This window comes from Microtus oregoni, unplaced genomic scaffold (assembly GCF_018167655.1).
Source record: "Microtus oregoni isolate MIOR12 unplaced genomic scaffold, Mior012 000040F_ref0000088, whole genome shotgun sequence".
Taxonomy (NCBI): Eukaryota; Metazoa; Chordata; class Mammalia; order Rodentia; family Cricetidae; genus Microtus; species Microtus oregoni.
The window spans coordinates 15,798,530-15,810,144 of record NW_024543207.1 but is presented as its reverse complement, the minus strand read 5'-3'; positions in this window follow the sequence as shown (position 1 = coordinate 15,810,144).

Below are 11,615 nucleotides of genomic sequence, written 5' to 3'. Positions count from 1 at the left end.
TTTGCAGTGGAACCCCACTGCCTGAATTAGCAGAAGCTCAAGTACCTGTGGTTTTGCAACAAAAGCCGCCACAGTGGCAGATTTGGTCTGATACAAAGTGACTTGGCCGGCTGGTGGTGGCGCACGCCTTTGATACCAGCACTTGGGAGGCAAAGACAGGCGGATCTCTGTGAGTTCGAGGCCATCCTGGTCTACAAGAGCTAGTTCTAGGACAGGCTCCAAAAACACAAAGACCACCACTGGCAGGAACCGATCATTGCAGGTAAAAAAATTTTCTTTCATAAATAAAATGTCTGAACATGTTACTGTTCAAGAATTTAACAGTTTTTTTAATTGTACCATGTGGGAGATTTTACAAGAGGTGTCTATCACCCCACATCTATGGATCCTTCTGGAATTCATAGTTTTCATTGGCACTAAATGGTTTGATAATAGAAATATGATAAAGTCTTTACGAGACGAATCCAGGATTCTTAAGGGAGAGATTGAACGCTTAAAAACAATTGAGAATGACAACAATCTTCTCAAGAATCAGTTTGAAGTTCTCCAGGCTGATGTTAAGGAGAAATTCATTACTATGGAAGAGGGAACAGCTGATCTGGATCGTAAGCTTCAGTCCCTTTCTGTAGGAACTGAAACATTAGTGGCTGATGTTAAGGAGAAATTCATTACTATGGAAGAGGGAACAGCTGATCTGGATCGTAAGCTTCAGTCCCTTTCTGTAGGAACTGAAACATTAGTGGCTGATGTTAAGGAGAAATTCATTACTATGGAAGAGGGAACAGCTGATTTGGATCGTAAGCTTCAGTCCCTTTCTGTAGGAAATGAAACATTAACTGAGAGAATCAAAACTGCTGAATGTGACAATCGGATTTTGTCTAAAGCTTATGACAGATTGATGGAAAAATTGTCAATACAAGAAGGCACGGTTTATGCCATAAAAATTATGTCCAAAGATGAGATGTTATCTCTAATGGACAAACTTCATACTTTAGAATCCTCAATGAAGGCTTTGGAACATAATTCTGGACAGGAGATTCAGACATTGCAGAAGGCAATGGTGAATAGAATTGAAAAGGTTGAGGAATTTCTAAATTCTGATGAAGAAGAGCAAAGGGTAGAAAGGCAAATTTTAACTACATCTGTGGGTAAATCTCTCCGGGACAATTTCCACAAAGCTCTACCTACAGCTCTACCTGCCTTTCTAGTAATAACAACAGAGAAGGTGATTGGTTCCAGAAACCCTAGGGTCATCAAGGAGGATACATGGGAGCCTGTCCGTATGAATGATCTCAAGGAAATAAAACAGGCTGTCATGACTTTTGGGATGCAAGGCTCTTTTGTTAAAGAGATGCTAAGATCTTGGGCCATGACAAGCAGAGCAACCCCCTCGGACTGGCTCCAGCTGAGCCCTGCAGTACTTGAGAGTGGACCGCAATTGAAATGGAAATGCTTATTCAGGAAAGAGACTAGACTCTTAGAACAGCAGGAAAAAGCAAAGGGAATTGACATTTCCCTAGATAAAATTCTAGATGAAGGGCTCTTTTCCGACCCTCAGGAACAAGCTAATTTGGATGAAAACACACTCTCCATGTGTACTACAACAGCCTTAAGGGCTTGGGACAGGGTACAAGACCCAGGACAGAGAATGGAATCATTTGTCAGAGTTAAACAGGGTCAGAGAGAACTCTTTAGTGACTTTTTACAAAGATTAACTAAGGCTGTACAAATAGGGATATCTGACCCAGAAGCAAGACGTATAATGATTGAGTCTTTGGCTTATGAAAATGCAAATGTGGAATGCAAAAGGATTTTGGGCCCTTTAAAGCTCAGATCAGTGCCCTTGGAAGAATGGGTCTTGCATACACTCAATGTTGATACATTTGATAATGGCACTGAAGCATGGGTAGAAGAAGCAATTTCCAATGGTAAAAGGAGACACCAGAATACCAAATGCTTTAATTGTGGCAAAATGGGTCATATGAAAAGGAATTGTAGACAACGAATTTCAGAAATAATAATAATGCATCTTTAAGAAATAATAATAATAATAATAATAATGCATCTTCTAGAAATAACAGGAATAGGAGGACTCAGCCTTCAGGTTTATGTAGAAGATGTGGAAAAGGCAGACATTGGACGAATGAATGCAGGTCTACAAGAGATAGACAAGGCAACCTGATACAGACGGGAAACGTGAGAGGGGGGGCCTCACAGGCCCCCATGGCAAACATGGTTCAGTCATTTCCAGTTTCTGCAGAGAACGTGCCTCGTCAGGACAATTAGGAAGCCCCATGCCTACTGTTACAAGCAATAATGATCAGAAAGATAAGTTACGTGTGTTTTGGCAAACTTCTATAAATGATCAAAGACCTAAACTGAGAGTATGTGTAAATGGCATTTTTATTACTGGCCTGCTGGACACAGGTGCTGATGTAAGTATCATTACCCCAGAATCTTGGCATCCGTATTGGCCTCTTCAGAATGTAAATGTTCAGCACCTGGGAATTGGAACCCCATCTCGAGTAAGGCAGAGCACGAGATGGGTTGAATGTATAGGGCCAGAGGGACAAATAGGAAAATTAAGGCCATGTGTAGCCAATATCGCAATGAATTTATGGGGTCGTGACCTATTACAACAATGGAATACCGAAATTAACATTCCTGCTACTTCTAGAGCCCATATTTCTGAGAATAATATTAAAAAATATTACAAACGGAGAAAACCGGCCATTCGGGCTGTACAAGAACAAGCAATTGATGTCCCTTCAGAGATACCAACAGCCTTGCCTCTAAAATGGTTGACTGAGAAACCAATATGGACAAAGCAATGGCCTTTAGCTGAGGAAAAGTTACAGGCTTTAGAACAGCTGGTACAAGAACAATTAGATGCTGGACATATAGAAGAATCTACCAGCCCTTGGAATTCTCCTGTATTTGTGGTTAAGAAAAAATCAGGTAAATGGAGAATGGTGACAGATCTCAGGGCCATCAACAAGGTTACTCAACCTATGGGCCCTCTGCAATCTGGAATTCCTTTGCCCTCTTTATTACCAAAAGGATGGCCTCACATAGTTATTGATTTAAAGGATTGTTTTTTCACTATACCTTTGCAAAAAGAAGATAGAGAAAAATTTGCCTTCACAGTGCCTACTTAAAACAATTCTCAACCTTCGAGGAGGTACCACTGGACCGTCCTCCCCCAGGGTATGTTAAATAGCCCCTCCCTGTGCCAATATTTTGTGAGCCAACCATTGCAAATAATATACAAGAAATTTCCCAAATCTATAATATACCATTACATGGACGACATTTTGTTATCCGATTCAAACATGGATACCTTGAACAGACTGTTTGAGGAAATAAAGATACTTTTTCCTAAATGGGAATTGCAAATTGCTCCTGAAAAGATTCATAAGGGAGATTCTGTTAATTATTTAGGTTATAAAATAGGTTTGCAAAAAATTAAGACACAAAATGCACAAATTAGGAGAGATCGCCTACGGACTCTTAATGACTTTCAAAGACTGTTAGGAGACATTTCCAGTCTACGACCAGCTATTGGAATAACACCTGATCTAATAATTCATTTGAACAAAACCTTGGATGGTGATAAAGATTTAAACAGTCCCAGAGAATTAACAGCTGAAGCAGAAAAGGAACTGACAATGATTGAGGAAAAATTACAACAGGCACATGTGGACAGGGTGAATCCAGAGCTCGATTGTATTCTCGTCATACTACCATCAAAAATTCCTACAGCCGGGCAGTGGTGGCGCACGCCTTTAATCCCAGCACTTGGGAGGCAGAGGCAGGTGGATCTCTGTGAGTTCGAGACCAGCCTGGTCTACAAGAGCTAGTTCCAGGACAGGCTCCAAAACCACAGAGAAACCCTGTCTTGAAAAACCAAAAAAAAAAAAAAAAAAAAAAAAAAAAAAAAAAAAAAAAAGAAATTTCTCCTACAGGAATTTTAATGCAGAGAGATGATATTATTTTGGAATGGATCTTTTTACCACATAAACCAAGTAAGAAACTGAAAACTTATGTGGAAAAAGTCTCTGAGTTAATTATAAAAGGCAAGCTGAGACTTCGTCAACTAGCAGGCATAGACCCAGCAGAAATTATAGTGCCTTTCACTGCTGATGAACTAAAGAAATTATGGGAAGATAATGAACCATGGCAAAGAGCTTGTGCTAATTTTTTAGGAGACATTAATAACAACTATCCAAAAAGCAAGAGGCTTAACTTCATAAAGAGAACTTCTTGGATTCTTCCTTGAATCGTCCATGAGGCTCCAATAACTGGAGCCCGTACATTCTATACTGATGCCAATAAATCAGGAAAGGCAGGTTACAAATCAGAAGACTTGGGTAAGGTGGAACAAAGTCCGTATAATTCTGTCCAGAAGGCGGAATTATATGCCATTCTCATGGTGCTAAGGGATTTTAAAGAACCTATTAATATAGTCACTGATTCACAATACGCAGAAAGAGTTATTTTACATATTGAAACTGCTGAATTTATACCTGATGATACAGAACTAACTTCATTGTTTCTCCAGGTTCAAGATTTGATCAGGAACAGGCTTTGCCTTATGTACATAACACACATCCGATCCCATACGAGTCTGCCAGGTCCCCTAGCACAAGGTAATGCAGAAATTGATCAATTATTGATTGGTAGTGTGCTACAAGCCTCTGAATTTCATAAAAAACATCATGTTAATAGCAAAGGTTTGAAGAAAGAGTTTTCAATTACATGGCAACAAGCTAAGGAGATTGTAAAGATATGCCTTACTTGCTCTTTCTATAACCAAATGCCACTGCCTGCAGGGGCTAATCCAAAGGGCACCCAAAGGAATGAAATCTGGCAGATGGATGTGTTCCACTTTGCAGAATTTGGCAAATTAAAATATGTTCATCACACCATTGACACTTATTCAGGCTTTCAGTGGGCAACTGCTTTAAGTTCAGAAAAAGCTGATTCAGTAATCACTCATTTATTAGAAGTCATGGCTATCATGGGTATACCTACACAAATAAAGACGGATAATGGTCCTGCTTATGTTTCTAGGAATATGAAACAGTTTTTTGATTATTACAATATCAAGCATGTTACAGGTATACCATACAATTTTACAGGTCAAGCAGCCATAGAAAGATCAAATCGAACTATAAAGGATATGTTGAACAAACAGAAAGGGGTGGAAAACACCCCCAGAAATAGGTTACATAATGCTTTGTTAACCTTGAATTTTCTCAATGCTAATGAGAAGGGAACAACGGCTGCAGAAAGACATTGGATAATGGAAAAGTCTGCTGAACTAAATCAACCAGTTTATTTCAAGGATGTGCTGACCTCACAATGGAAGCCAGGATATGTGCTACGTTGGGGAAGGGGTTTTGCTCTTATCTCCACAGGTGAGGAAAAATTGTGGATACCGTCAAAATTAATAAAGGTTCGGTTTGAAGAAGAGAAGCCACTTGGAAAAGATAAATGACAATTCTTTCATAAGGATGGCGAGCATACTGATGGTAAGAAATACAGATAGGTTGGAGGCAGGGTTCTTTTCTTATCTCCACAGGAAAATACTCATCTTCAAAGAAATTAAGGGACCCTGAATATTTAATTACTGATGGATGGACACATTTTGTAAGTATTAATTTATATATATATATATATGTCTTATTAAACATTTCTTTATAAATATGTAGAGCTGGTTTTGATGTTGGACTCTGGCTCAGTCCCTCTCCAATTCCAAGCCTGTTAGTAAGAGAAAAACCCAGAGTTTCTGGAGTTTCTGTCTCATGTCAAGAGCCATGATATGGGACAGAAAGAAATATGAGTTTAGAAAACATCTTTGCTTTTCTTCTTATCTATCCTACTTTTCATTAAATATATCTATCATGCCTTTCATTGAATATATATATGTATGTCTATATATGTATATATGATTAATGTTTAAGTTTTTCACAATGAACAGTGAGTTTTTCCTGAAGTGACATTTGAAGTTTCCAGGAAGAAGATGGGGCCCCACAACAACAACTCTACCTGTAAGTCTATTTCGCCGTTAAAGCTGTATATATATTTTTACAATCTGTCTGCATTCGTTTACGCCATTACAGCTCTCCAGAACAACACACACACACACACACACACACACACACACACACACACACACATTCTGATTGGGTTCATAGCACACACCTGAGCGTCAGTGTGGGGATATTAGCAACCGAACAGTGACTGGTATCACGATGATGGGGGCTCCCTTGAGGGAAAGAGGTCACGTCACAGACACGAAGCCACTCAGCTGCTGAGTGGCATGGAGGTTTTTTATAACGAAATAGCATGAGAACTAACTGGGGTCCTGTGAGAAGAACGACTTGACTCCCTCCGAGGGAGATGCTCCCATGGCTCCCCTGGGCTCTGCCCTCCAACATCTTCACCATGGGACCAAGCTTCCAGTGCTCAGTCTTTGTGGGACACTCTCAAGTCCCGCCATCATCCCTGCTCTCTTGTCCTCTCTGAGAAGATCATGGAGATGCTCAGATGCCAGGTGCCACATTTGTGGAAAGAAGACCACCTAACATAAGTTCAACTTCGACTTTTCAGCCTAACCACTACATGGGACAAATGTGTGTTCCTTCCCGGGAAAATGCTTGGAACTGCCAACTCTCTGGGTGCTAAGCATGAGATACTACGCCCTCACTGGGTAGGGAACTGCAGCAGCGACCCAGAGCTCTGAAGTGAGCAGGTGAGTAGTGTTGCTGAGCTAGGATTGCTGGTGACTTAACCATGTTTTCTCTGAATTCACCTTACCCTGGACCATGTAGAGGACTATGAGGACGCCATCAAGAACGGAGGGGCGTCTGTGTGTAGTAGCTAGGAATACTATGTTTCATCAAATGTTATTGCCTTGTTGTACACATTCTACCATGTCTCCTCCTCACAGGGCTTAAGGAAGAAGGCAACGTGTCTCATGGGAGCAAGAGGTGTTCTGTGAGCCTCAGTATCGCTGTTTTACCAAGAAGGATGTGAACCCAAAATAGAAAGATATCTCAGGTTATGAATGAAGGTGATTATTAACATATGTTGTGAGACATTTATTTGGAATAGGGAATCACATCTCCATTACACGATTACAAGCAATGGCTCACCAACCTCCCACACACAAGTGAGTTGAAGTTTGGTAGTCAGTGGGCTACCGATATGGACACATTTCTGAGAGAAAAATTGGCAGTTTGAATGTTGAGGACAACCCTGCTATGCCTCACCCACAGCAGATTGCCTGGTTACCTGGTCCAGGTCCTTTCTCAGCCTCATTTCTGAGCTATTTCAGATCTCAGAGAATAATTAGTAATTGTCAGTTTCCCAGGTTACCATACCACAGTGCCAGAAATGATGTTAGATCCCAGAAATCACCCATCTCCCAGCTTCAGAAACCACGTGTTTTCTGAAGGCTCAAGGGAGGACCCTCCTTGCTCCTCCAGCTCCTGGCACAACCTCTCTGGGAAGCTTTGCTCTGGCCCTGGCTGGTTCTGCAGGCTGTCTTAGTGAGGGCGGCCTGTTGCTGGGTGTGATACACACCATGAGCAAAAGCAACTTGGGGAGGAAAGGGTTTATTTTAAAGCTAGTAGTCCATCACACAGGGAAGTCAGGGCAGGAACTCCAGACAGGAACCTGGAGGCAGGAGCTGATGCAGAGGTCATGGAGGAGTACCATTTACTAGCTTACTCAGTCTGCCTATTTAGATTACCAGAGTCCCCTTGCCCTGAGATGGCACTGCCCACAGTGAGCTGGGCCCGCCCACATCAGTCAATAATCAAGAGGATGTCCCACAGACTCAGCTACAGGAAGGTTTTATGGGGGTATTTTCTCAGCTGAGAGTCCCTCTGCCCAAAGGACTCTAGCGTGTGCCAAGTTGACATAAAACCGAGCAGGGGAAGGGCCTGTGCACGTATCTGTGTGACTGTGTCAAAATTACCTTCTTCTTGTGAAGACACCATTAATGGCATTAATGCCTCGACCTCAATTTAGCAAAGGATGTTCCAGAAGGAAATGGAGCCAGGTCACTGTCACCTCAGGAAGGACAGATGACTGTAGACTGTACTAGAACACATTTGTTTATTTCCTCTTCCCTGTCCCTTCCCTCCCCTCCCTTCCCCTTCTCTTCCCTTCTATCCTCTCCGTTCCCTTCCAGCCCCTTCTCTCCCCTTCCTTTCCCTTTCCCTCCCCTCCCCTTCCTTTTCCCTCCCCTCCCTTTTCCCCCTGCACCCAGGCTTCACAGGTCTGTTTCTGCTTTGCCCCTCCAGTTTCTTTGCGTCCTCTGGATGCTGTTTCCCCAAGGGTTCCATGCAGATGAGGAAACTCCCAGGACTTCACCCCCAGTGTGTTTCCTTGTGTTAAATGCACAGCAGGAACTCTGTGGGACACACAGGGCAGGAATTCCTCACCTGATATCTGGTTTGGAGAAATTGAGAGTAGAAATGCCATGGGTCACAATTATGGCTCAGCCTAGGAGGAATGACTAGGTGGTAACTGTTGTGCTTTCCTGTCGCTTTAAGGGACAAGCCACACCCACTCCCATTACCTCTGACCTGCCTGCCGCCATCTTGGCCCCTTCCTTTTCTGCTTCCTTGACGTGCGTTTTCTCTGTCTCTCTCTCCTTTTATCTCTTCTCTCTTTCTTTCTCTCTCTCTCCCTCTTCCTTAATAAATACTTATGGCTATTTCCTGTGTTTATGTGTCTGTTACCTGCCGCCACCGCCTGCGTGGCGCGTGCCCTCCCGCTGGTGGGAAGCTGTAGCCGCTTTTCTCATGGTGGGCTCCGCCATAACAGTAACCCCATCTGCAGGGGTCAGGGACCTGGAGGAGGCCATTCTGAACTGCTAGGTGGGGTGGAGGCACCATTCTCTACAGGGATTGGGGATACAGGGGGAGCAGCAATGATGGAGGTGACCTTTAGAAGGGCTACATACAGTTTAACTCCCCAGAAGTTTACTGAGTACTAATTAATAACAGCTATTAATCACGTGCTTAGTGAATCATGGGTTTTACCTGACCTCCCCCCCCCCCTTTTTGTTTTGTTTTTTTGAGACAGGGTTTCTCTAGCTTTGGAGCCTGTCCTGGAACTAGCTCTTCTAGACCAGGCTGGTCTCGAACTCACAGAGATCCACCTGCCTCTGCCTCTGCTTCTGCTGGGATTAAAGGCGTGCGCCACCACTGCCTGGCTTTACCTTTCTTTACCTGGCTTTCACATGCACTGCCCTTCTCAGCCCTGAAAGCAGAGACAGGCATGAAAGACTAAGCTTTTAAAAGCTGGCTGGATGGGTCCCATGCTTCAGAAAAGTCATGAGTAGACAGTTACCAGCCTGAGCTCACCTGCACGACTACTGCTCCACCAATCACATTCTCAGCATTCCCTGAACCTCCACCAATCACATTCTCAGCATTCCCTGAACCTCCACCAATCACATTCTCAGCATTCCCTGAACGGCCCTACCCTGTCCCACCTACTTCTACCCCCTCTAAGGGAGACACTATTGCTTTTCTAGCGCTAGGCATTAGTTTTGATTGATTTCCTGAATGTTATGCAAATTAAACCATGCAATGGGAGAGCCCTGCAGGCTTGGGAAGCAAGACAGGCTATGGGCCCGACCTCCCTGTGTGCAGACCACACACAATGCCGCGATGTTTGGTGGGCACAGTCTTGCTGGTGCCACCGCACGGTGAGAACGTGTGGAAAGGATGAATGGTCAGTATGAGCCAGGGGGCGGGGCAATCTGTAGGCAGAGCTGCTCCCCAAATAACAACACAGAGACTTATGCTTGGCCGATAGCTTAGCTTTTTTTCAACTAGCTCTTAAAACTTAAATGAACCTGTTGCTGTTAATCTATGTAGTGCCTAGGAGCCTCAGAGGTTCCTTTATCTCATGGACGTCCTTCCCCACCCAGCATCTAGTGGTATCGCCTCTGACTCCGCCCTTCTTCTTCCCAGCTTTCTCCTAGTCTGACTCTCCCGCCCAACCTCTTCCTGCCCAGCTACACGTCAGTCAGCTCTTTATTAACCAATGAGGGTAATACATATCTACAGTAAACAAACATTGCTCCACAGCAGGGATCTGGCTGGTGCAGGGAGAGGCAATGAGACAGAGTTTGACAACAGGACTTCAGAGGAGACCTCAGAGAATTATACTGAAGCAGGAAAAGGAAAAAGACAAGAATAAGCGTGTGGAACAGAGGGGAGACTGCAGAGCTTAGCGAAGCGGTCAACTTTGTTAAGAGGTCAGCTGAATGAAGCCCTGATCCCTGAGCATCAGGAGAAGAGGGTGCCACACGCCCCCACAGAGGTGGCTAGATCAGATCCTATCTTTTCCACATTCCCTGGAGCACGCTGGAGCTGCAGAACACCATCATCTGTCTTCAAGCTCTGGCTACTTTGGGCGAGTAGATAAATGGCACCAGAGAGACGGAGGAGTGGCAGCGCATAACAAACCAAGTCTTTACAAAGAGTGTGTTTGGATGCGTGTCTGCACATGTATGTTTTCGTGTGTGTGTGCCTGTGTCCACATGTGTGTGACATAGCTCTTTCAGACTGCTAGGAGAACTTCACTGAGCTCTTTGGAGACTGCTGGGGGATGGGAAGGAACGAGGAACAGCCAGTGTGACAAGAATAGTTGTCTTCTCAGCCCTCCTCAGCACCAACATCTCCAAGGCACAAGTTAGGCCTCAGAGAAGGTAGAGGAGGCACAGGATTGGCTTGTGTGTGTTCTGACTCTAATGATGGCCAACTCAACCAGCCAGCCAGCCAGCCAATGTCCGCCTGCCACGCCTCCAGCTGGCGTAATGACGCTCCTCCCAGCATGCCTTGTCTTGAGATCCTCTCAGTAAATCTACAGGACTTTAAGGAGTCCTATTCTTTTCAGGAGCATCCTCCCTCCTGAGGAGTACCTGTCCACTCTTCCTGTCTTTTTTTTTTTTTTTTTTTTTTTTTTTTTGGTTTTTCGAGACAGGGTTTCTCTGTGGTTTTGGAGCCTGTCCTGGAACTAGCTCTTGTAGACCAGGCTGGTCTCGAACTCACAAAGATCCGCCCGCCTCTGCCTCCCAAGTGCTGGGATTAAAGGCGTGCGGCACCAACGCCCGGCCACTCTTCCTGTCTTAGTGACATGAGGACACGGTGCTTCTCAGATTTCTAGCTACTACCTTGGGAGAAGACTGCAGGCTCAGACAGCTTCCACCTTGTGCCGGGACATTCCTCTGCCCTCCCCTGCCTGCAGTGGACATTGGGAGGAATACATAAGCAGTAAATCAGCGCTTAATTAATAACAGTCGAGAGGTCACTGCTCAGGGGGGAAGGAGTGAAAGTCTAGCATTAATGGAGAGCCCAGTCTCAAGGGGAGCCAGCCTCTGAGGCCTCCCTGCAGGCTGGGAGGGCCGGGGAGGCAGCTGCCTGCAGGGAACGCGGGCATGAGTCACTGGGGGAGGGAGGAGGAGGAAATCAGCGGGGAAAGAAATGTGTCTGCCAGAGCGGCCCGCGCATCTGCTGCGCTCCAAAGCCGCTTGACTGGGTGCTTACGGATTAGGAGATGGAAGGAAGGATATAGACGGCGGGCAT